This window comes from Chelonia mydas, chromosome 2 (assembly GCF_015237465.2).
Source record: "Chelonia mydas isolate rCheMyd1 chromosome 2, rCheMyd1.pri.v2, whole genome shotgun sequence".
In the NCBI taxonomy this organism is placed as follows: Eukaryota; Metazoa; Chordata; order Testudines; family Cheloniidae; genus Chelonia; species Chelonia mydas.
In genome coordinates, this window is record NC_057850.1 from 176,137,034 (window position 1) to 176,161,863 (window position 24,830).

General features: G+C 43.2%; 1 long non-coding RNA gene across 3 annotated transcripts; it reads right to left on the minus strand.

Moving 5' to 3' along the window:
• Window positions 1-1,495: 1,495 nt before the first annotated feature.
• On the minus strand, window positions 1,496-24,717 carry LOC114020508. Of its 3 annotated transcripts, none has more exons than XR_005223955.2 (5): window positions 22,566-24,717; window positions 20,700-20,767; window positions 12,478-12,583; window positions 2,301-2,488; window positions 1,496-1,553 (listed from the first exon to the last, which is right to left on the minus strand). It is a non-coding gene; the product is annotated as an uncharacterized LOC114020508 (long non-coding RNA). The 3 variants fall into 3 exon arrangements; XR_003565344.3 differs by having other exon boundaries at window positions 1,520-1,553; window positions 2,325-2,488; XR_006288878.1 differs by lacking the exon at window positions 1,496-1,553 and having other exon boundaries at window positions 2,297-2,461.
• Between the last annotated feature and the right edge of the window lie 113 nt (window positions 24,718-24,830).

Consider the following 24,830-nt stretch of genomic DNA (forward strand, 5'->3'; position numbering starts at 1 on the left):
AACCTGGAACCCCTTCCTGCACCCCAAACCCCTCATCCCTAGGCCCCCCAGTGCCTACACCCCCAGCCCAGAGCCCTGACCCCCTTCCGGACCCCAACCCCCAGCCCAGAGCCCCTTCTCACACTCTGAACACCTCATTCATGGCCCCAACTCACAGCCCTCAACCCAATCCTCTGCCCCAGCTCTGAGCCCCTCCCACACCCCAAACCCCTCATTCCCAGCTCCATTGGGTTGCGGCCATCAACAATTTTCTTCAACTGGGTCCCCAGAAAAAAAAAATGGAAAACCACCGATCTATGTAATCTGCCCAGAGATAAGACTCTATATAAGGATTGTGCGCACAGGGCTGTCCGCCCCAGTGGCAGCCCAGTGCGTACTGTGTCCTAGCCAAGACTATGAGTCAATAAAAGAAGATCTGTTTACCCATTGTTCCTGATCCCGTCGTGTTGTCGTTCCTGGTCCCATGCATTGTTCCTGTGTACCTGTCTCCTGGCGTTCCCTGTGGTTTTGTCGTGCTCCCAAACCTGTGTGTAGTCCTTGTTCCGTAGGAGCATCAGATATGGTGATGTATTGATCGCCTTGATTTGTTTTTATACCTACCTGTGTTATTTTGAGGTCATTGGCTTCAAGCCAATCTGTGGGGTTAACAGCTGAGTGCTTTTGTTATATGTTTATACTTGTTTGTTGTTGGTTGTTGTTGTTGGCTGGTTCTGTTTAATAAATACCTGTTTGTACTTTATACCTAGCTTCTTAGTATTCTTAAAGTGTTGATCACCCCTGGTGACAGATACGGGAGGGCGAATGGATCTGTAGTTTGTATGTGTGTGGAGGGGGGCGTTGTGGTTAAATCGTTATCTCCTTTTGGTAATACCCTGTACTGGGTTAACACCATCATTTCAGCTACAGAAGTGAAACAAACATTAAATGCTTTAAAGATACTGCACAACTGTACAACATTTTTGAGGGTATTAACATAGTGCTCGGAAACAAGAGCTGCCAATCAATCAAACCTGAGAAACTGTCCTCGACTGAAGTGTCAATAGAGGAGATTTTGGAATAAATTGCTAAATTAAACAGAGTAAGTCCCCAAAATCAAATGGTATTCACGCAAGAATTCTGAAAAATCTCAAATATGAAAATGCAGAACTACTAACTATGCTATGTATCACTTAAATCAGCCTCAGTACCAGATGACTGGAGGATAGCTAATTTAACGCTGATTTTTTTAAAAAGGCTCCAGAGGCAATCCTGGCAATCACAGGCCAGTAAGCCTAACTTCAGTATCAGGCAAATTGGTTAAAACTATAATACAGAACAGAATTATCAGACACACAGATGAACACCATTTGTTGGGGAAGAGTCAACATAGCTTTTGTAAAGAGAAATCGTGCCTCACCAATCTATTAGAATTCTTTAAGGGGGTCAACAACCATGTGAACAAGGATGATCCAGTGGTTATAGTGTACATGGACTTTCGGAAAGCCTTTGACAAGGTCCCTCACCAAACTAAGCAGTCCTGGAATAAGAGGGAAGGTCCTCTCCTGGATCAGTAACTGGTTAAAAGACAAGAAACAAAGGGTAGGAATAAATGGTCAGTTTTCACAATGGAGAAAGATAAATAGCGGGGTCTCCCCAGGATCTGTACTGGGACCAGTGCTGTTCAACATATTCATAAATGATCTGGAAAAAGGAGTAAACAATGAGGAGGCAAAGTTTGCAGACAATAACAAATTACTCAAGATAGTTAAGTCCAAAGCAGACTATGAAGGGTTACAAAGGGACCTCATAAAACTGGGTTGACGGGGCAACTAAATGGCAGATGAAATTAAAAGTTGATAAATGCAGAAGTAATGCACATTGGAAAACGTAATCCCAACTAACCATACAAAATGATGGGGTCTAAACTAGTTATCACTCAAGAAAGAGATCTTGGAGTCACTGTGGATAGTTCTCTGAAAACATCTGTTCAATGTGCAGTGGCAGTCAAAAAAAGCTTACAACACTGGGAACCATGAGATAATAAGACAGTAAATATAATAATGCCACTATATAAATCCATGGTACATACAGTTCTGGAAAACTGTGCAGTTCTGGTCACTCCGTCTCAAAAAAAATGTATCAGAATTGGAAAAGGCAAAGAGAAGGGAAAACATGATTGGGGTATGGAACAGCTTCCATATGAGGAGAGATTAAAAAGACTGGGACTGGTCAGCTTGGAAAAGAGATGATCAAAGGGGGATACGATAGAGATCCATACAGTCATGAATGGTGTAGAAAGTGAATAAGGAAGTGTTATTTACCCCTTGTGACAGGGCGGGACTCACCACCTTGGCACCTCCTGCTGGCCGTGCTGAAATTAGCTCTTGGTTGCCGGTGATCCTTCCTCTAGTGCTATCTCACCACCGTCACTTCTGCTCCACCTCTGAGACCCGCGTCACTCCCTGGACCATGGCATTCTCTTCTGGTGTTGGATCATATTAAAGAAGTTCTGTATTAAAATCACAAATGAGTTTGATTCCCCATAGTTTAAATTCCAGGGTATCACTAATTAAGAGGTCTCTTGGTCTCTTATTTTTACTGTTTCTCTCCCTCTCTGTGTGAAACTTGCAAGCTGCTAATTGTGTTAGTACATCCTAAAACAGAGTCTGTTCTCAAAGCAATACTTTGTAACAACTAGTCACACACAGAGAGACTCAAAGTGATACTTTGTAACAACAGCAACAGCACCAGCACACAGAGACTTCCCACCCTTTTGTTGTATTTATCTCGCTTTGTTAACATTTGTGATTAAAACAGAGATAGAGGATGTATGTGGATGGATGCTTGGTGTGGATAATAACTGAATGATCGGGGAGGTTCCAGCCTAAGAATCCTGTGTCCATCGGCTGAAGAAGGCGTTGTGTGGAAACAACCAGAGGACCCCCGGAGGGCAGACTGGAATCCACCCAACAGCCTCAAGGATGGGAGAACCAAAGAACAAGATAACATCTAGCAGCACGGAGCCATCAGGAATGTGCCATCTGCTGATTGATTCAGCAACAGCATGATGAATCAATTCCCATAGACTGGCATAGGAATAAATTCCTATAAAAATGGACTCTAGAAAGTGAGAACTTTGGGGTCTGATTCTGCAAACCAACTTCCAGGAGCATCAGATGAGCATCTGACAAGGCCCTGCTCCCTCCTCATGTCCAGGCCACCTGGCCAGTGGCTCGGCATAAGCAACTCTAAGGCTGGTAACTATGATAACAACCTTGAAGAACCTCTGTGTGTGTGTGTATGAAAGAATGTGTGAATACATATGAAATTGAATGGAATGTTATAGCCATAACTAACTGCTTACTATGATTCTTTCTGTATTCACAATAAATGTGGCATTTTGCCTTTTCCCCTTTAATAAGATCCTGCTGGTTTTTATTTTATTGGTATAACACTGGGCACGCACCTCCGGCTGTGCCCCACTCCACTTTCTCCCCCCATTGGGGGAACTAGCTGTCTCTAGTCCATCCACTTGTCACTATGGCCTACTGCAGCCTTCGGTCTAGCCCCTCACCTCAAGGTATAAACTGCAGTCCGAATACTGGTCACCCGCTCTGTGGCAAGTGCGGGGAAAGGAAGCTACTCTTGGTCCCAAACCAAGGACCCTATAGCCAGCGGCCACGTACTGCCACTCCTCCAACTCCTACCACATATATCCCTGGGCCACTTCCCCGTAGCCCTAGCACCTTCCCAGCCCTTTGTATCGGGGCCTCAGTCTGGCAATCCTCAGGCTGGAGCTCCCTATTGCTCCCCTGACCCTGCCCAGCACTGCTCTACCTAAGGTACTCCTCTAAGGCAGCCAGTCCTTCTATCTTGCACTCCAGGGAGAGACTGACTGCTCTGTTGAGCAGCCCTTCTTATAGGGCCCTCCCTGGCCCTGATGGGCTCCAACAAATCTTCTCCTGATTGGCTCTCTACAAGCCCTCCTCCCATTGGTTGGATTTTGCACAGCCTCCCTGAGGACTGCTTTAACCCTCCGTCTACCTGTGTGGGGCAGCTGCCCCATCACACCCCTTCACAAGAACCAGGGGTCAACCAATGAAATGAATAAGCAGCAGGTTTAAAACAAAAGGAAGTACTTCTTCACGCAACGCACAGTCAACCTGTTGAACTCTTTGCCAGGGGATATTGTGAAGGCCAAAATTATAACTGGGTTCAAAAAAGAATTAGAAAAGTTCATGGTCAGGAATCCAACCCCATTCACTGGATGTCCCTGAGCCACTGACTGCCAGGTGCTGGGATTGACACTCTCTGTTCTGTTTATTCCCTCTGAAGCACCTGCCATTGGACACTGTCAAAGGACAGGATAATGAGCTAGATACACCGTTGGTCTGACCCAGTATGGCCGTTGTTAGGTTCTAATCGATAAATAGCAGGGGGCAGCTGTTTGAAGATTGCCATATTTGTGGTCACAAATCACAACCTGCTTGCAACAACAATCCCATCCAGTGTGTGGTATCAACCTCACCAGCAACACCACCACATCTCACTGGCAGATTGCTGAAGTCGCAAACCAAACTCGGCAACCAAGAATGGGACCAATCACAAAGCATAAAATCAGGATTACAAAATATGACAATCATCATCAATTAAAAATCCTTTACAAAAAGAGATGATCTATTAAGATAAGGAAAAATACCAAAGAAAGAGAAAATATGCATCAGATATTATTTGTTGTGCAGTAGCACCCAAAGGGGGTAATCAGGTTGTAGACCCTATTGTGCTAGGAGTGGTGAAGTTAAAAGGAGCTGCATACCCACAAATCTTGGCCACTGTATTTTTTTTAATTAGAATTTTTGTCCCTCATTTGGCCCAGATACTCAAAGGTGTTTAGGCTCTTAATTTCCAACAGAAACACACTTGCAGTGGAAATTAGGATCCTAAATGCCTTTCAGCATCAGGGCCTTAGTATTTGCTTCACACCTGCTCAATTCTGTGCCTATCTTTTTTTCTTCCACTCTCTTCATAACGGAATGCAATAATCTTTTACTTTGAATTGAACGTTTGAAGCCATGATGTTCAAGTTAGTTAGACATTAGGCAAAAGGATTATTGCACACTCATCACTATTTAGTAGTGCCTGGGAATATGCAATAAAAAAAAGTCTCTAGTCCTCTCTCTTCTGATTTTGGGTGATTTAAAATTCTGTATTTACTCCATCTCTAGAGCCCTGCGTGGATACAAAATCTGTATCCACAGCCAATCCGTAAAAATAATCTGCAGACATAAAGAGGGTATCTGCAGATTTGCAGGGCTCTAGATACAAAATTTGTATCTGCATCTGATCCACGATCCACAAAAATGGTCCATGGATATTCAGGGATTTGCAGGGCTCTATCCATCTCATCTTTCCAGTAGACACTGAATGAGGTTAAACTGTTGGGATATTTCTTATGCCAGACATCCAGTATGTTACATAATATGGCTGATTCACTCTAAGGCCTGGTCTACATTTAAAATTTATACCGTTGGTGAGGTAGACAAGGCCTAAGACCCAGCTTCTGTTCACTGCAGCAGATAGGAAGGTGGACAGGAAAATGGTTACTGCTCCCAGATTCTCAGGGAGGGTCTGTGCAATGGTGTACATTAAGGAAGCCTGGAAACTGCTGTAACTTACACTAGCTGGCATTGGTCCTTACAGGACAATGTGTCAGCTAAGCATAGTCAGCAACATGCTTCAACCATGCCCCAACGCAATTCCTCCCCACATCTGGCATGCCCTACGCTAAGGCCAAACAGAGGGAGTGGCATCTCCCTACATCAATGGATTTCTCAGCTGGACAGATCTGGCTGCTTTCTGACACCTCAGTGCTGCTCAGGCAGCATAAAGGGACTAGACCAGAATAGAAAATGTCCAGTATCTTTGTAAGGGAAATTATTCTTACCCATTTAACTAGTTTCTCAAAGGGAAAACATTTAGAAACCCCTACTTATATGCTGGTTAGGAAGAACAAATGCATTGCAAATTAACTGGCTTTCCTGCCACTATTCTGGGTAATGCCTTCCATACTCTTCACCAACCTGAAAACCACAATGATGACTAATTTCCTTTGGGCAGGAAGGTGAGCACAGACCTGCCCTGAAATTACTACAGAAACCTGTCCTAACAGGAGGATTGTCATTCCCAGACTTCAAAACACCACACAGCTAGAGGGCATTCTCTCCTGGAAAACTGTCTTTCAGGAATGCCAGTGGATAGACATGGAATGAGGAGTAAAAGGGGTAGAAGAATTAAAGCTGTTACATGAAAAGAACGCCCAAAAACACGCGGAAATTCACTCCACCACATCCCAGCCACGGTTTTGCATTCCATGTAAAGCTCAAGCTAACCTAAGCCCATCCACCATGATATGGCACAATATCTGGTTTTGATTTTTAAATATAATAGGCAGGGGACCAAAATGGAGCTCAAAGGGCTGATACACTGCCCCGATTGTTTTGAGAGGCAAGCGTTCTCTCCTTGGAACAGGTAAGAAAGAAAGTAAAACAGACAATTTACCCTTCTCATAGTTACAGATGTTTTGTTACTCAATCCACTGTCACAAATTATGTACCAGAGAGTAGTGTTACCATTTGAGTTCACAGGAGATTTTCAAAAGGGCACATGGCAAGAAGTTAAGACAGCTAACTGACATTTGCTCCTCTGAAAATCTCTCCAGATGCTACTTACACAAACTGAGTTTGGAAACCTTCAGGGAAACTACAGATGGTGTTGTGTTGTGTTGATGAATCTTCTCAGCATGAAGAATCATTTATGCTAGCATGGGAAAGGGAACTAAATGCCCAACTTGAGTCTGAAGTATGAAAAGATATCATTCTTGTGTTACTTGAGATCATGTTCTGTGTTTTTGAATATGCTTGAAATGAACTACAAGACTATAATAAGATGGTAACCCTAGTGTAAATGAAAATGCCTGTAACACATCACATGGATAAGTATAGGAGAGTTTGACACCAGCAAGATGGGAGATGAATCTATGAGATATTCTGCTGCATAGCTTGTGGATTTGTCCAGCATTCAACCACCAGTGGTTCTTAATAACCCATCATATAGCAAAGATTGCAAGACTGGCAATTCCCCTGATGCCTGAAGTTTGTGTGCAGTGTATGCTATGTGGGTAATGTGGCGGAGACAGTAAAACACTGGCTGAACTTTTAATGTCTTCAGAATGCTCTGTAATCTACAGAGCTGGCAGAACATAAGCAGTCCTTTGTTCTTAGAAAAGATATGTCAAGCTTGGCATGCTGCATATAAGTATAAACTGTGACAGGCAAATTTAGATAAGGAATTCCAATGTAAGAGCTATAACAGATATTTGTGAGGTACATAAAAAAAAAAAGAGAGAGAGCAACGAGAAACATGACTTCCTCTGAACTGATATAAATGCCAGATGAAAAATCTGTAAGTATCCTAATCACCCAACGTAATGTGCAGAAAGATGATATTTGTGATAATCTTTGGCAAATAAATGACTTGTGGGAAGAGACTCAAATTATTTGTCTCCTGCACAGATCTCAAATACTACTCATCTTTAAAACTCTTCTTGCTTTTTTTCTACAGGTACTCTGAGGAACAGTTCTTAGTTTATGTTTCTGTCAGTTCTGAACTGAATTTAAAGGGGAAAGGAAAGAAAAAAAATTATACTCAACATTAATTTCTTTCTTTAGAATGTTTGTAAAGTACTTTGCGATTTTCTGATTAAAGAAGCTATAGAGGTGCAAAGTACTAATAGTGATTTTAAGTATTAAATATGATTTTATGATCATTTATTGGATAGAAATTCCAATGTGAAACCAAACATCAGGCTTACAGTGTAAGCTCTTTGGGCAGGGACCATGCTTTCTTTTGTGTTTACACTGCATCTAGCCCTAGCAGATAGTGGGCATTATTGCAAACTAACAAATAATACTGTACTAGTAGGTCAGCTGATTACTCACGAGGCTAAATTATCTTCTAGTTTCACCGGAGCAAACATCCTTCTTCTCCTTTTTCACTTTTGTGAAAACTTGACTCACATTAGGTCAAACTGTGGCATTTGACTACTGACACGCATTACAGCCGCTGTGCTGATGGTGGTACAATTCCTCCCCAAATAGCCTAGTGCAGTGGTTATCAACCTATTTACCATTGTGGGCCATATATGCAGCTCCCTATTTATTATGTAGGCTGCATCCACACAATACGTGTACTACCTGTATGTCCCTGAGGATGTCACATTGGCCGTAGCTGTGTACTGACTGGGCCGCAAGCAGCTCGCAGGCCACGGGTTGAGAACCACTGGCCTAGTGCATGAGGGAACTGTGCAAGTTTTTCCATCAGTGTCTGCTCCCCCAAGTACAACCAACTTTTTCCATGGATGGAAACTACGGGCCCTCCTTTTCCCCAGGGGTGCTGGAACAACTTGTATAGTGGGGGTGCTGAAAGCCATTGAACCAAACTAAACCCTGAATATGATGAAAACAATTTCAAGCCAAGGGGTGCAGCAGCACCCCCAGCACCCCTAGTTCCGCCTCCTATGCTCTTCCCTGACTCCTCTGAAAGTTAGTCTACATCTGACTCGTTTCACCGATGCAGCTGCACTGCTGTAGCACATCTGTGAAGATGCTCTAAGCCAACGGGAGAGTGTTCTCCCATTGGCATAATAAATCCACCTCCGCGAGAGGCAGTAGCTATGTCGGTGGAAAAAGCTCTCCCATCAACATAGCGCTGTTCACACCAGTGCTTAGGTTGGCGTAACCTATGTCGCTTGGGGTGGGGGTGGCTTATTCACACCCTTGAGTGACGTAAGTTATACCAAAGTAAGTGGTACTGTAGACCTGGCCTGAGATTCTGTCTGTTCCCAAGGGGGATCAGTGAGGAGAGTCAAATCACTTCTTGGAATGCAAGAATAATAACTGTAAGTGAATCTTGCACAGGTATGTGGGGAGGGAGGACTCTTTGCAAACTTTCTTCTCCCGCTCTGAGCTTTCATACAAACATCATTCACAATCTGGCCCACTGTGTATAAATTTATTATAAAATAATGCTAAACAATATCTTGGCATCATTGCAGTCATCTATCAGGGCTAGTGAGCATTAACCATTTAAGGTATGAAAGTTTTTGCCTGCATAATTTGTTATTACAAATTATTTAAAATTTTCAGTAGTCATTGCAGATCCTGATATTACATACATATACAGCAAGTCTTGTGACCGATTTGTACTGGGGATTGCTGTTTAATCCTCCCAAACTGTCATATTCAGGAAACAAAAGCATAGGATCTTATGAGTGTTTCTGTATTTCTGCTTGCTCAGCAAAGCAGTGTTTATCTATAGAGCAGCTTCCTTACAAAGGATGAGCAACAGCTTTAGGCTCAGATTTTCTGTGTGTGCTTAAAGTTAGACTCCTGTTGGGTTTCAGCATAAAAGTGGCCTGATTTTTAGAGGTGCTGAGCACTTGCAGCTCGCACCAGCGCCACGTGAGAACTACACCAGCTGAATTACTTTACTGGCTTGGGACCAGAGTACATCAGAGCCATGTTGTGGGGAAAGCCAAATCAAAAACTCCTTATGCCCTTCCCTGATTTGACGAGGTGAGCAAGTGTCAGCTATAACCCAGTTCTGTTTGTAAAGTGCATTGGAATCCTTTAGGGTGAAAGATACTATGGAACTGACAGATATTATGTTATTGATGTTCATGTGAGAGCAATTACGAATAAACATTCTAAGGCAGGGGTGGGCAAACTACAGCCCACGGGCCACATCCAGCCCTTCAGACATTTTAATCTGGTCCTCTCACTCCCGCCAGGGAGCAGGGTCAGGGGTTTGCCCTGCTCCAGCGCTCCAGCCGGGGAGCAGGGTCTGGGGCTTGCCACACAGCTCCCAGAAGCAGCAGCATGTCCCCCCTCCAGCTCTACTTGTAGGGGCAGCCAGGGGGCTCTCCGCGCGCCACTCCCCCCCCCAAGCGCCACCCCCTGCAGCTCCCATTGGCCAGGAACCACAGCCAATAGGAACTGCAGGGGCAGTGCCTGCAGATGAGGCAGCGCACAGAGCCACATGGCTGGGGCCACACCTCTGTGTAGGAGCCGTAGGCAGGCATGCTGCTGCTTCTGGCAGCTGCAGTGGTGGCGCCTGCAGATGGGGCATCATGCAGAGCCACATGGCCACGCCTCCACATGAAGCCGGTGGAGGGAAATGCCACTGCTTCTGGGAGGTAAGCACTGCCTGGAGCCTGCACCTCCAGCCAGAGCCCTCAACCCCAACTGCGCCCCAACCCCTCCCGCACTCTGAACCCCTCGGTCCCAGCTCAGAGCACCCTCCTGCACCCCAAATCCCTCATCCCCACACACAGAGCCCACACACCCCACAGAGCCCACACACCCAGCCAGAGCCCTAACACCCCCTCACTCCCTCCCAGCCCCCTCCGACACCCTGAACTCATCATTTCTGGCCGCACCCCCAGTTGGAGCCCTCACCCCCTCCCTCACCCTAACCCCCAATTTTGTGAGTATTCATGGCCCGCCATACAATTTTTATACCCAGATGTGGCCCTCAGGCCAAAAACTTTGCCCATCCTCAGCAAGTTTGCAGATGACACTAAACTGGGAGGAGAGGCAGATACGCTGGAGGGTAGGGATAGGATACAGAGGGACCTAGACAAATTAGAGGATTAGGCCAAAAGAAATCTGATGAGATTCAACAAGGACAAGTGCAGAGTCCTGCACTAAGGACGGAAGAATCCCATGCACCGCTACAGACTAGGGACCAAATGGCTAGGCAGCAGTTCTGCAGAAAAGGACCTAGGGGTTACAGTAGACGAGAAGCTGGATATGAGTCAACAGTGTGCCCTTGTTGCCAAGAAGGCTGTCATAAATATAAAAGGAAGGGTAACCACCTTTCTGTATACAGTGCTATAAAATCCCTCCTGGCCAGAGGCAACATCTTGTTACCTGTAAAGGGTTAAGAAGCTCAGCTAACCTGGCTGGCACCTGACCCAAAGGACCAATAAGGGGACAAGATACTTTCAAAACTTGGGGGAGGCTTTTGTTTGTGCTCTTTGTTTACGTAATTGTTCTCTCTTGGGACTGAGAGAGGCCAGACAGAAATCCATCTTCTCCAACCCATCCTAATCCATTTTCCATCCTGATTTTACAGAGATGATTTTTACCTTTCTTTCTTTTTTTTTCTTTTTTTTCTTAAAAGAAGGATTTTATTAAAAAAAAAGAAAGGTAAAAATCATCTCTGTAAAATCAGGATGGAAAATACTTTACAGGGTATTCAGATTCAGAACACAGAGGATCCCCCTCTGTGCAAAACCTTAAAGTTACAGAAAACAGGAATAAACCTCCCTTTTAACACAGGGAAAATTCACATAAAACAAAAGATAAACTAATGCGCCTTGCCTGGCTTACCTATACTGGTTGCAGTATTGGAGACTTGGATTGGGATGGGTTGGAGAAGATGCATTTCTGTCTGGCCTCTCTCAGTCCCAAGAGAGAACAACTACATAAACAAAGAGCACAAACAAAAGCTTTCCCCCCACCCTCCCAAGATTTGAAAGTATCTTGTCCCCTTATTGGTCCTTTGGGTCAGGTGCCAGCCAGGTTAGCTGAGCTTCTTAACCCTTTACAGGTAACAGGATGTTGCCTCTGGCCAGGAGGGATTTTATAGCACTGTATACAGAAAGGTGGTTACCCTTCCCTTTATATTTATGACAAAGGCCAATGGCATTTTGGGCTGTATAAGTAGGGGCATTGCCAGCAGATCGAGGGACATGATCGTTCCCCTCTATTCGACATTCGTGAGGCTTCATCTGGAGTACTGTGTCCAGTTTTGGGCCCCGCACTATAAGAAGGATGTGGAAAAATTGGAAAGAGTCCAGCGGAGGGCAACAAAAATGATTAGGGGACTGGAACACATGACTTATGAGGAGAGGTTGAGGGAACTGGGATTGTTTAGTCTGCAGAAGAGAAGAATGAGGGGGGATTTGATAGCTGCTTTCAACTACCTGAAAAGGGGTTCCCAAGAGGATGGATCTAGACTGTTCTCAGTGGTAGCAGATGACAGAACAAGGAGTAATGGTCTCAAGTTGCAGTGGGGTAGGTTTAGGCTGGATATTGGAAAAACTTTTTCACTAGGAGGGTGGTGAAGCACTGGGATGGGTTACCTAGGGAGGTGGTGGAATCTCCTTCCTTTGAAGTTTTTAAGATCAGGCTTGACAAAGCCCTAGCTGGGATGATTTAGTTGGGGATTGGTCCTGCTTTGAGCAGGGGGTTGGACTAGATGACCTCCTGAGGTTCCTTCTGACCCTAATATTCTATGATTCTAAGCTGTAGTTCATGATGAAATTGTCAAACGGCAAATAAAAGCAAATGGCTTTCAGCCTTCCCTTGAGATATGTTCTCTATATGCACTTTGTGTAAAAAAAATTTCAACACCAATGACATATGTGTTCCTTACTTAATCATAAGACTTCCTGGTCAACTCAGTAATAGATTTGCTTTTGTCAGTGAAGAACTTTCTTCATCACCCTGCTCTGCGGCTCTCGACATTCAGAATTTTCTTCCTGTAAGACAGAAAGAAAAAGAGAACAACAGAACTGTGAGTTTCAGTGTATTTGTTTTTCACTACATAGGAAACAGCTGCTGTAACCTGACATATTGCAAGTACGTTAACGTAATGCTTAAGAGGTGTTAGGTTTGGACAGTGTCCCTTAAAGAGGGAGCTGGGTGAATTGACTCATGCCTGGTCAACTGAACCCCAGTTGGGGAGGGACAGCATGATATTTACAAGAGGTGGTTTTTACCATCCTCAGAAAAACTAGTTAATCCCAGTTTAAGACATTTTCTATTTTAAAAACTGTTTTATTAATGCACGCCACATTACACTTAGTTTTAGTTACATATTTAAATTATGGTTACATAAGGCAGGAGAGTTGTACATTAATTTGGGTTGTACAAATAAAAAGTAAAACTGAGGTGGGCATAATACTAATACATAATACTGAACATCAAAATGTCTGTCTACATTTTGGTTTGGTATTTTCTCAAGGAAGTTATATATGTCATGACAGGTTTCAGTTTTCAATATAATATAAATAAAAGTTGAAACCATTTGATTATATAAAAACAACAACAAGGCAGAGTTGTAGGCTTGAAGCACTGACCAATCAGAAGCGTGCAGAGTTGCAGACTACAGTCCAGGTCCATTTGGCCATGCAACGTTCTGTAGCAAAATACCAACTTGGATGTTGTGGATAGACTCAGCTTATTCCTCAGTTTTGAATGGACTGATCCAAAGTTTGAAGAGATTCGTTCTATGCTTGCTGAATTTACTGGACACTGATGCAATTATTTACCCAGTTTCCTGGTTTAAAACGGATGTCCTAAACTAGTTTTTCTTGAGACATTGCCAACCCTGCAGTTGGGCTATAAGAAAAGGGAAGCCTGGGTGACTCAGGCCAGAGAATCAGTCAGGAAAGGGGCAAAGAGAGCAGACATGACCCAGGGAATAGGGAGACAGGTCAGAAGCAAGAAGTTCCTGACTGCCAGAGTCCCCTGGGAAAATCTCAATTGCCTGCTGAGAGAGATCCAGTGAGTCAGAGCCCAGGAGCCGCAAGAAATCATGACCAGCAGGAAGTCCCCTGGGAGGGAGTGGCAATGAGAACTAGAGGTCCAATTCTAATTCCTGAGCTGCACCCAAATCTAACCCAACCTGAGCACAGTTAACCGGTCCTGACCCAAGCATGTTGAGTCACTTCAGACCCAACCCAAACCCAACACTTACCCCTGAACCTGTGTCAGTGCTGCTTCCTCATCCTTGGGGCTTGGCCTTTCAGGGACTTCCCATGCTCCATGCCCATGGCCATCTCTGGCTGCCTCCTTCTCCGGGAGGTCAGAGCAGCGGCAGCTACATGACCTGTTCCTACCGGCCGCCCCACCGCATTGTGTGTGCTGCAGCGTGAGAGGCGATGTGACTCACTAACACACTCACTTCACAGTGCACACACAGCACCAAGGTAGTGGTGGCCAGCAGGAGCGGGACACACAGCTGTCCCTATGATGATGCCAGAACAGGAGGTGGTGATTAGAGCTGAGCCTGCGTTGTTGTCAGACCTGATCCAAACCCAACACTAGTAGTCGGGTCCTGTTGGGTTGCAAGGTTCCAGTGGGAACATGCTGGAGGAAAAGGGGCCTTCAGGGAGTGAAGACCTGGCATCCAGGGCTTTGTGACCAGAGCACAGAACATTCCTGCAGGAAGCCTTGAAGAACGAAGGACTGAGGGGTAAAGAGGAAATCCCCTGGGAGCTGTAGCGTAAGGTGGACTGAGGAACTGGCTTTGGTAACTTTGCCAATCTAGGGAAAACAGAACTTCCTGGAAAGAGACTCTAGGTGTGGCAGTGAGTCCTTTGTGAGTGACGAAGGAGGACAACTTGTTATAGATAGGTTTTTGGACCAACATTTATTATATGTGTACATCTTTTATACGTGGAACTAACCAAACAGATACCTTGTAACGATTACCCATCTTCTCTGCTTTAATGTAGATGGATGGGAGAACAAAGAAGGAATGCTATAAACCATTTAGATAATAAATTCGCACCACTGCCGTTTCTATGATGCATTAGAGACAGTGGTACTCTTTTAAGCACATCACCCATTGTTCCACTAGAATGCTGGCACTTTGTTAAGAACATACCAACTACAGATGCGGGCACTGAAGTTGGATTTTGCCCCATTTAACCAACACATTAGGCATGACTTAAACTTGAGGTGCTTTATCGCCACTGTCTGGTATGTTTTCAGATAATTATAAATCCCCTTTGGAAGGAGAAAAGATCTTTTAAATTGATCACTGATGTAAGAATTACCAAAGCTCAGGAGGAATTTCCTGCAATTGTAAAAGACTGGCTACCAGACAATGGAACTGGCTCCAGTCCTCACTGAAGACAATAGAAAAACTCTCATTAACTTTGTGAGCAAGCCTACATTTTTTAAGGTCTTGTCTCCTCAGCATGAACACTAATGATCATTTGGTACATTTCATAAGAGATTGGCAGGGGTTGCCCAAGTATCCTCGGCTAACATTTCAACTCCCTTGCACTTTTGTGCAATGGGCTATTTGCATTTAAGTGCTACTGTTGCATACCGAGAATTTGTGAAGCACTTTGGAATCTTCAACATCATTACTGAGGTAAAACTTGCACTGAAGTTAAAGGGAGTAAATACTTATAATCTTTGACTTAGTATTAACAGGAAGGGAGATGGACATAGATATAGTCCTACCAATTACAATATTACAAGTTTTAGACTAGCAACTATTCCTGAATAATTATACAGAATGACTTGGACTGATTATAGTAATTTATATTTAATGATAAAAATTAGAATCTTAAAGGGAAAGGCTCACAAAAATGGAAACAACAGTTATTTAGGTAGTTCAGAACCTCAGAGTTTGGTTAAAATGACGAACAAAGATTCAGAAACAGAGAGCTTTTTCAGCCTGTGGTGGCTCAAGGAGAAAAGCTGGACATTTTGGCTCTGATCTGGAATAGATCCTTTGATACTACCACTACATGTACTAAATAACTACTGAGGCAAAATCTCCACAGAAGATGGAGGGGGAATACACAAGCAATGAACTACCAGAAGTCTGGAAGACAGAATTTACAAAACAGCATCCAATCATACCTGTTGTAAGTACTTGTTGCATAGTCTTTGTCTATTATCATGCCTTCTAAATAAAATCTCTATGCAAGCAGAGGGAAGCCAGGATCATGGATCTGGCTAGTGGAAGCAAGGAGAGACTGAGAAACATTTTCATGATATGTTCCATCATTTTACTCCAACACTGAGGAAGCCTTTCTGTGGGGCACCTTGGCATCCAGATCTGTGTGCAGAGAACAGGTTTGGATTTTCCCCTCTCCCCAGACCTTCTGGGACAAAGTCTACAGCAACGTGCATGGACAGTATGAAACCCCACCACCAAAGCCAGGTGGCAGTTAAAGTCAGGGGAGCTGCTGACATCATGGCTCCATTAGGAGCCACTCCATCCAGGAGTTGCAGGGAATTAGGGGCAGGAAGGAGCTGAGCAGCACTGTGATTGTGAGAGGCCTTGGATGGATTCGCAAGACTATCATGGATCTTGTGGGTTCACAGGGCTAGGCAGTGGCACCTTGGCTTTTTCACAGGTGGAGAGGAAAGGGAAGGGACAGATTGCCCCACTTAATGGCAGAAATTATTTAGGCTGAAATTTGCAGTTTCCATTCTCCTATATAGGAGCAATCCATCTAGGGGAGATTGAGCCCCAAAGCAGCAAATTATATTTTTGTATTTATTTATATTTGCAAATGCTAGTCATCATTGTATTACCAATTGGGCTCATCAGTATAATAATTTGTACAGCTTAATAAAATGCTAAAGAACTACATAGTAATTAGGGCTGTCGATTAATCACAGTTAACTCACGCAATTAACTCAAAAATTAATTGCTATTAAAAAAATGAATCACGATTAATCGCACTGTTAAACAATAGAATACCAATTGAAATTTAGTAAATATTTTTGGATATTTTTCTTCATTTTCAAATATATCGATTTCAATTACAACACAGAATACAAAGTGTACAGTGCTCACTTTATATTATTTTTTATTACAAATATTTGCATTGTAAAAATGATAAAAGAAATAGAATTTTTCAATTCACCTCATACAAATACTGTAGTGCAATCTCTATCATGAAAGTGCAACTTACAAATGTAGGGTTTTTTGTTACGTAACTGCACTCAAACAAAACAATGTAAAACTTTAGCGCCCACAAGTCCACTCAGTCCTACTTTTTGTTCAGCCAATCGCTAAGAGAAACAAGTTTGTTTACTTTTACAGGAGCTAATGCTGCCCTTTTCTTGTTTACAATGTCACCTGAAATTGAGAACAGGTGTACGCATGGCACTGTTGTAGCTGGCGTTGCAAGACATTTATATGCCTCTTCATGCTTTGGCTATCGTCCAGAGGGCATAATTCCATGCTGATGATGGTCGTTAAAAAAGAATATATTAATTAAATTAATGACTGAACTCCTTGGGGAACAACTGTATGTCTCCTGCTCTGTTTTACCCGCATTCTACCATATATTTCATGTTATAGCAGTCTCGAATGATGAGCCAGCACATGTTGTTCATTTTAAGAACACTTTCACTGCAAATTTGACAAAATGCAAAGAAGATATCAATGTGACATTTCTAAAGATAGCTACAGCACTCGACCCAAAATTTAAGAATCTGAAGTGTCTTCCAAAATCTGAGAGGGACAAGGTGTGGAGCATGCTTTCAAAAGTCTTAAAAGAGCAACACTCTGATGCGGAAACTACAGAACCCAAACCACCAAATAAGAAAATCAACCTTTTGCTGGTGGTATCTGACTCATGTTCTTTTTCATCATCTGTGTTGGTCCGCACTGCTTTGGATCGTTATCAAGCAGAACCCATCATCAGCATGGACGCATGTCCTTTGGAATAGTGGTTGAAGCATCAAGGGACATATGAATCTTAGCACATCTGGCATGTAAATATCTTCCAACGCTGGCTACAACAGTGCCATGCAAATGCCTGTTCTCACTTTCAAGTGACATTGTAAACAAGAAGCAGGCAGCATTATCTTCTGTACATGTAAACGGACTTGTTTGTCTGAGTGACTGGCTGAACAAGGACTTGTAGACTCTAAAGTTTTACATTGTTCTATTTTTGAATACAGGTTTTTATTGTACATAATTCTACATTTGTAAGTTCAACTTGCATGATAAAGAGATTGCACTACAGTACTTGTATTAGGTGAATAGAAAAATACTATTTCTTTTGTTTTTTACAGTGCAAATATTTGTAATCAAAAATAAATATACACTGTACACTCTGTATTCGGTGCTGTAATTGAAATCAATATATTTGAAAATGTAGAAAACATCCAAAAATATTTCAATAAATGGTATTCTATTATTAACAGCGCGATTAATCACGATTCATTTTTTTAATCGCTTGACAGCCCTAATAGTAATTAAAGATTACCTTGTAAATCCACGTAGTGACCACAAGAATAGTTAACCCTTAATCTGAATTTTTAAAGATATGGTTATAATGTACTTATCTGGACAGGCATAGAAACAAAATGATTGCATACAAAATTAGAATCTGTTTTAGATGTGTGTGTTTAGTACTTGCCACATAATAATCTGAGTCAGATACCATTCCAGAGCTCTATCCAGCCAGAAATATACGCAGGAAAACAGATTCATCACCGTGTAACTCCACAGGCTCACATTCCACCCTCAATTATCTCCATGCAATCCTATCAGCTTCTTTGGGACTACAAAGCTATATTTGCAACTGAATTTGGCCCAGTCCATATACACAATCAAACAAATTTTGGCCTCTGATATGCTCATGCAATTTCCATTAAATTCAATAGGAGCTGCACCCAGACATTTGAGGCAGGATTTGAGCTCAATTCTAGACCATTTAAATAAAGGAGCATTCTGCGCTGAATTTACTGGAATCTCAATGAAGCCCTTGGCCCTTATCCTATAACTTATGGATGAAAAATTCAGCTTTTTTTTTTTTTTTCAGCTAAAGATGGTTGTGGAGAGTCTCCTATTTAATGGCTTTAGCTTCCAATCCTCGTTCCACAACTGACAAATATAATATTTCTCTTGTAGGTTTTTCAAGCTGCCATTGCAATTGCAATGTTTGTACTAGGGTGTTTTGGTGAAGCAGGAATTGGAACACCATGGTGGTGTGCAACTATGGTAAAACAACAATAACATTACATAAAAACTAAGAATCCTTAATTGTTCGTTTCATTATTTAGCAATGAAAGAAATTAGCTCAGAAGGACCAAATCCTCAACTACTGTAAATCAGTTGAAGCTAATGGAGCTACCTGATTTACAGTAGCTGAGAATCTGGCTCCAAAATGTATAGCAATAAAAGTAATCTTTCCACATTTTCTGTTGTCTTGTTTTTCACAGTTCCTTATATCTGGACTGTCCCTACTTATACTGGAGAAAAAACACTCAGTTCCTTGGGTAAGTGTAATGATCACAGTACCAGAGGAATCCAGGGCTTTTTCAGCAAAGGATAAAAAGAAAACCTGAAAAAAATGAATGTAAAATTCTAAATAGATTTTTGTGGGAGGGAGACTCTCTTCACATCTATGTATTTCTGAATGTCGCTTCAGTGTGATGAAACAAAACAATGTGTTTAAATGTTTATAAGACATCTATGAACAAACCGAGTAGAAAACTATTCAAATCAAATTGAAGAAACAACCATTCTAATGCCTCATCCTGCAAAGACTTACGCATATGCTTAATTTTACATACTGAGTACCTGCAGGTTACAAAGTTAAGCAAGTGCCATGGCCTTTGCAGGATCAGTGCTTATATTTACAACCCATCAGAATCCAAGGATGTAGCACAAGGACAAATTCTATGGCTCTCAGGTAAAACACTCTACTGATGACAAAGATGAGTTCTTAGAGATCAAGGAAAACTCTGCCAAAACAAATGAACACTACAGGCAGTCAGTCATGGTTTCTGTGAACCTTCCTTAGAAGAGAGGTAATACAACCAAGGACCCGTGATAAAAAAAGAAAAAACTTGTTCATTGTCTGGTCCAGACTGAACCTAGGACCTGATCCAATGTCCACTAAAGTCAATACTTAAAGAATACTTTAGATCAGGTATTAAGGGTGTACTTATCCCAGCCAAGTATAGGAAAATGTGAGGTACCAGCTTAAATTCATAAAACATTTTACAGTCTTAGAATTTCAGACCATTATTAACACTGCTTTCCAATCAGTTTGTGGAACACTTTGAATAAGTGGCTACACAAATACCTGTCATTAATTAAGGGAACAAAGGCTACTTGGTTCTATTTCTGATGCTCCCTGGGGCATATCACTTAATTGTTCAATGCCTCAATTTATCCATCAGTAAAATGGATATAATAATATCTGCCTCACAGGGCATTATGTGGCTCAGTTAATTAATGCTGATAATGCACTTTGAGATCCTCAAATGAAAAACACTAAATAGTCTATAGGAAAAATGTCACTTTGTCACTATAATATTGAGCATAAACAACAGCAGTGACTGAACAATTTATTAGTCTCTGGAGTTTGCTTTGATTAGATCACCTCAGAGCCCCTTTCCTCATGACACCAGTGATGTAAGTTCCTTTTATTTTACTTTATTTATTAACTGTATTTTTCCTTTCACATTTTATTAAACATCTTTGCTTAAGTAAAAATATTTATTTACAAAGCACTGACAATCAATTAATGCCTATGGAGTTATTCACATACTAAAAGTTAAGCATGTGCTTAAATGCTTTACTGGTTTGGACAGAGCGCTCAGAACCTTGCAAGACTGAATCTTTGATCTTTGACTTCTCTGAGATTGCGGGCTGGGGGGAAGGATGCTAATTAATTGACAGGTCTTGCGAGGCACACACCTGCCCACTAGGAACTGGATTGAAATTAACAACTCATTTCACCCAGGCCACCAGAAAATTTTAAATTATTTCCATGGCAAGCATTGACCCACTGCCATTTTGCCTAGATGTTATGTTATCCCCAGGGGTGTCATAATTCTACCATCCTGTGTAATTTAGATTAATTTTATTAGTCTAACCTGGTCCTGTAGAAGACAGTGCTTTCAGCATTTATATGTCATCCTCAAAGCATTCTCCGTCTCTGTCACTGTTTTGGAAAAACATCAGTATATGATTCTGTAGGGTCCTGTGCCCATCAGCGTATACAATTAAACAAGGATAAAGAGATGTTTATACAGCATTAAAAATTGTTTTCCATTTTGGTTCTAGCTTGAAAGATTGGCATGAGCCTACAGAGTGGACTCAGCAGAACTTGGATTAGCAGCCTTTGAGCTAGGAGTCTCTGTCTGGATTTTGTGCCTGCTGCAGCGAGTAAGGTGTGTACTTGGCGCGGTTCACCCCAATCCCGGACACCTGCCCCTTTTGCGGTGTGAGGGAAACCCTGGCGCACGTATACCTGGAGTGCGCCAGGCTGCAGCCCCTATTCTGGCTCCTCACAAATATTTTGTTAAGATTTTGGTTGCATTTTTCCCCTCACCCCCTTATCTATGCACGCCCTATCCGTGGCCCCACTAAGTCACGGGACCTCCTGGTCAACCTCCTCCTGGCCCTTGCTAAAGGGGCCATCTATAAAATCAGGGTGAGGAGGTTGGCCGATGGAGTCTCCTGTGACTGTGGGGCCTATTTCCAATCCTCCGTCCGTTCACGCCTCCGGGCAGAGTTCCTCTGGGCGGCGTCCACTGACTTCCTTGACGCCTTCGAGGAACAGTGGGTGCTGTCCACGGTTCTCTGCTCGGTGTTCCTGTCCGGTTTCCTTCGTTTGACCCTTTGACCGCACTCCTGTCCCTGTTGTTCATTAGTTGTCCCCCACAATTATTTGGTTTTCCAGGTCCTGTTGACCCCTCTCTTAGGCTGGGGGGGATCCTTTAGCAGTGGGCAGGCACTTCCTGGATCCCAATAAGGCAGCAAGCAAGGAAGACATTAAGGCCATAGCTCTCATTGTCAAAAATATCATCTTTTTCTACAGGCTGCTGCCATTGAATTTGTTTTATGGGGATTGTGTGCCAGTGTCAGCATTATTTACCACGTAAGGGCCATAATCAAAACTCGTATTTAAATACATGTATGTTGGCACATGCCACACATATTTAGCTTTATCTTACTTTCACTGACGTCAATGACAGAACTCCCATTGACTTTAATGGGAGCAGGAATGGGACCCTTTACCATGGTCTCTCTTCTGTGCTCACTTATACTCATGCACTTCTCCTGACATTGTAAAGCACTGAGTGCAGAATCTGACCCCTACATATCTTAGGCCAGATCCTCAATTTAAGTCAATGGAGCTATGACAATTTATACCAATTGAGGAGCTGGCCCTTATATATATAAAGACACTTAAAATTAGCAAAATGTTGGTAAAATTTTCCTCAGTACTTATGGATGACATTCATCATAATGAAGAGGACCTGCACAAAGCCCAATCCACCACTTGAGTCCCATTCAATCCCAGCACTAAACATGGCAGCAAAACTAATGCAAATCGCAGATCTCCATCTGGTGAGCATCAGCCTAGCTAGTACATCGCTTTTAGCTATTATCATTACATCAGCTGCTTATCCATGACACCTGATTCTATGTACAAATAAATATAATGAAAAGTTGATATTGTCTCTAGTCTAAATTCTTCCAGATATTTTTACTGTAATTGCCCCACCTCAGAATGTTTGTCCTGCTTATACTGGTGCCTTAATCTAACTGACCGCAGAGGGCTGGTGCGCTCTCTGACTGAAAGAGAGGGGATGGAACATACATACTAACTATTCACTCAAGTCCCTCAGTTTAGGCCTATTAAATGGGTGTGAATAAAACCTCACAAGAGCCCTCTCCCCTGAGCTAACAAACTATATACCTCAGGGCACATTAAAGGTTTTCCCACCCCTTACCTGTCCATCTAATGCTTGTGGTCTATCCTGGAATCAGTTTATGAAGATCTGAAGTTGGGCTCTCAAGAACTATTTCTGCAAGATCATGATTCCAGGTGTTGGCTTTGCAGCAGAATGGTCATTGTAGTCTTTTCATTGCCAACAAACCTAAAAATTCTATAAATCTCCAAGTTAAGCATGATCACAGAGATTATGCCTCCAGGATATGCAACAAGCTAGATTATTTTGTTAAAAGTTAAATTTGCCTCTAAATCCTTTCCATATACCATGGTAGAAGTAACTGGATAATAAATGAATACCCACAGCCCAGAGCTACAATGGCAATCATTCACTGGATGCACGTGGAAAAACAGAACACATGATCTTTGGCACCAAAGACTTCAAACTGTGCCAAATAGAGCCTAAAATCATGTGGAGTGAAATGTACACTGCCTTTTCAGAAATATTTACGTTAATGAAGTTGTTACCGTGCCTGCTAGGACAAGCAGCACTCCCTTTATCAAGTGCAGTGACTGAGGCCAGGTCTACACTATACATTTATATCAATATAATTACGTCGCTTGGGTGTGAAAAATCCACATTCCCGAGCAATGCAGTTAACTGACCTAACGCCCAATCTAGACAATGCTATGTTGACAGGAGGGCTTCTCCCATCAACACAGGTATCAGCTCTCGTGGAGCTGGATTAATTACGCGGATGGGAAAAGCTCTCCCATCAGGGTAGTAGTATCTTCACTGATACACTACAGCAGCGCCAGTGCAGTGTCAAGGTCAAGATCACATACATGATATAAGAACTGATATAAGAAACAAATATTTGCCTATACATGTTTTCTCAGAAGCATGTTATTCTTATATAAATTTGGCACTGTGTGGTGTTTTATTAACAATTATCAATGAACAGCTCCCCTCACCTAGCACACCTATTTAATACCTTATTAAAACTGCAATGACTTTAAAACGGTACCTCATCTTTCTCTACTTACATTTGTTTAGTTTTTGCATTTCACTGATTTACAATCACTCCCCCAAATCCAAGAACTTTGGGGTGTGGGAACGGTTGTGATCTAGATCCAACCTTCATGAATCCAGCCTATACCTTATCCTCAGTGTGATGCAATGGACAGGCCGTGCTGGGGCTCGGAATCAGGAAACCTAGAAGCAGATTCACGCCTGCACTGGTGTAGACACTGGTACAGGGAGAGAAGAGAGGTGGTTATTCAAAAGCTGGGGGGTAGTAGAGGAGGATTTCAAGCCTCAGCACACACTCAGGACCTTTCAGGAATGAAAAAGTAATGGGATGCAGGTCTGCCCTAGCCTGTGTCCATGCCCTCTCCTGCATGCACCGACATGTCCCCTTGCCTCCAGCAGACCTGCTGCACTCACACTCCTACAGAGGTGGCAAAGTTCTGTGCCTGGGCTTGGCCTGAGCCTCCTCCATTTGGGACCCTGCTTTCTATTCTTGGCTTCACCACGGACTTGCTTCTGACCTGGGGCAAGTCACTTCACTGCTCTTTGCCTCCGTTTCCTCCTATGTCAAATGTGGATAATGATACTTGTGTCCCTCGGTAAGATGCTGGGAGACAGTGGATGAAAAGTGCTATAAAAGAGCTAAGTGTTATTAGTTACTATGAACTCTGCTGGGGTCGCTTGCCTTTATAGCTTTTAAAATATAAAGCAGACCAAAGAATATAAAAGAAAATGAGAGGAGCACGGGCACTATAAGCAGGGAGCCATTATCTCCAACTTGATCCTGAGGGACGGAGGAGGGGGCTCCTGACAGAGATGCTGGAACAATTTGTATAGTGGGGGTGCTGAGAGCCACTGAACCAAACTGTAAACCCTCTGTATGATGGAAACCACGTCACGCCAGGGGGTGCAGCAGCACCCCTAGTTCCAGCACCTATGGCTCCTGATTTGCTGGGGCGCACCTGCAGAGCTGGGATTGCAGGGGCAGGGCCTCAGACTGGGCTGCGTGGCTTTTTCTGTGGGGCCAGTTCTCCCCCTCCTGGCTCTCCTGCGCTAGCTCGTTGCTTTGATCCTAACTAATGCGGAGGCAATAGCTCGCCTCCCCTTCGCCCCCACCCCCCCCGCAAACCCTTTAAGTCGGTGCCCCGGTTGCACGGGCTGAGCTCAGCAGGGCCGCTCTGTGCCCGGCGGAGAGCAGCAGCCGCACCCCTCGGCCGGGAGCCCCTCTGCCGTCGCGAGCGCTGGAGAAGGAGGGGGCGCTGCCCGGGATTAGCCAGGCCCGGCCGCCCAGAGGAA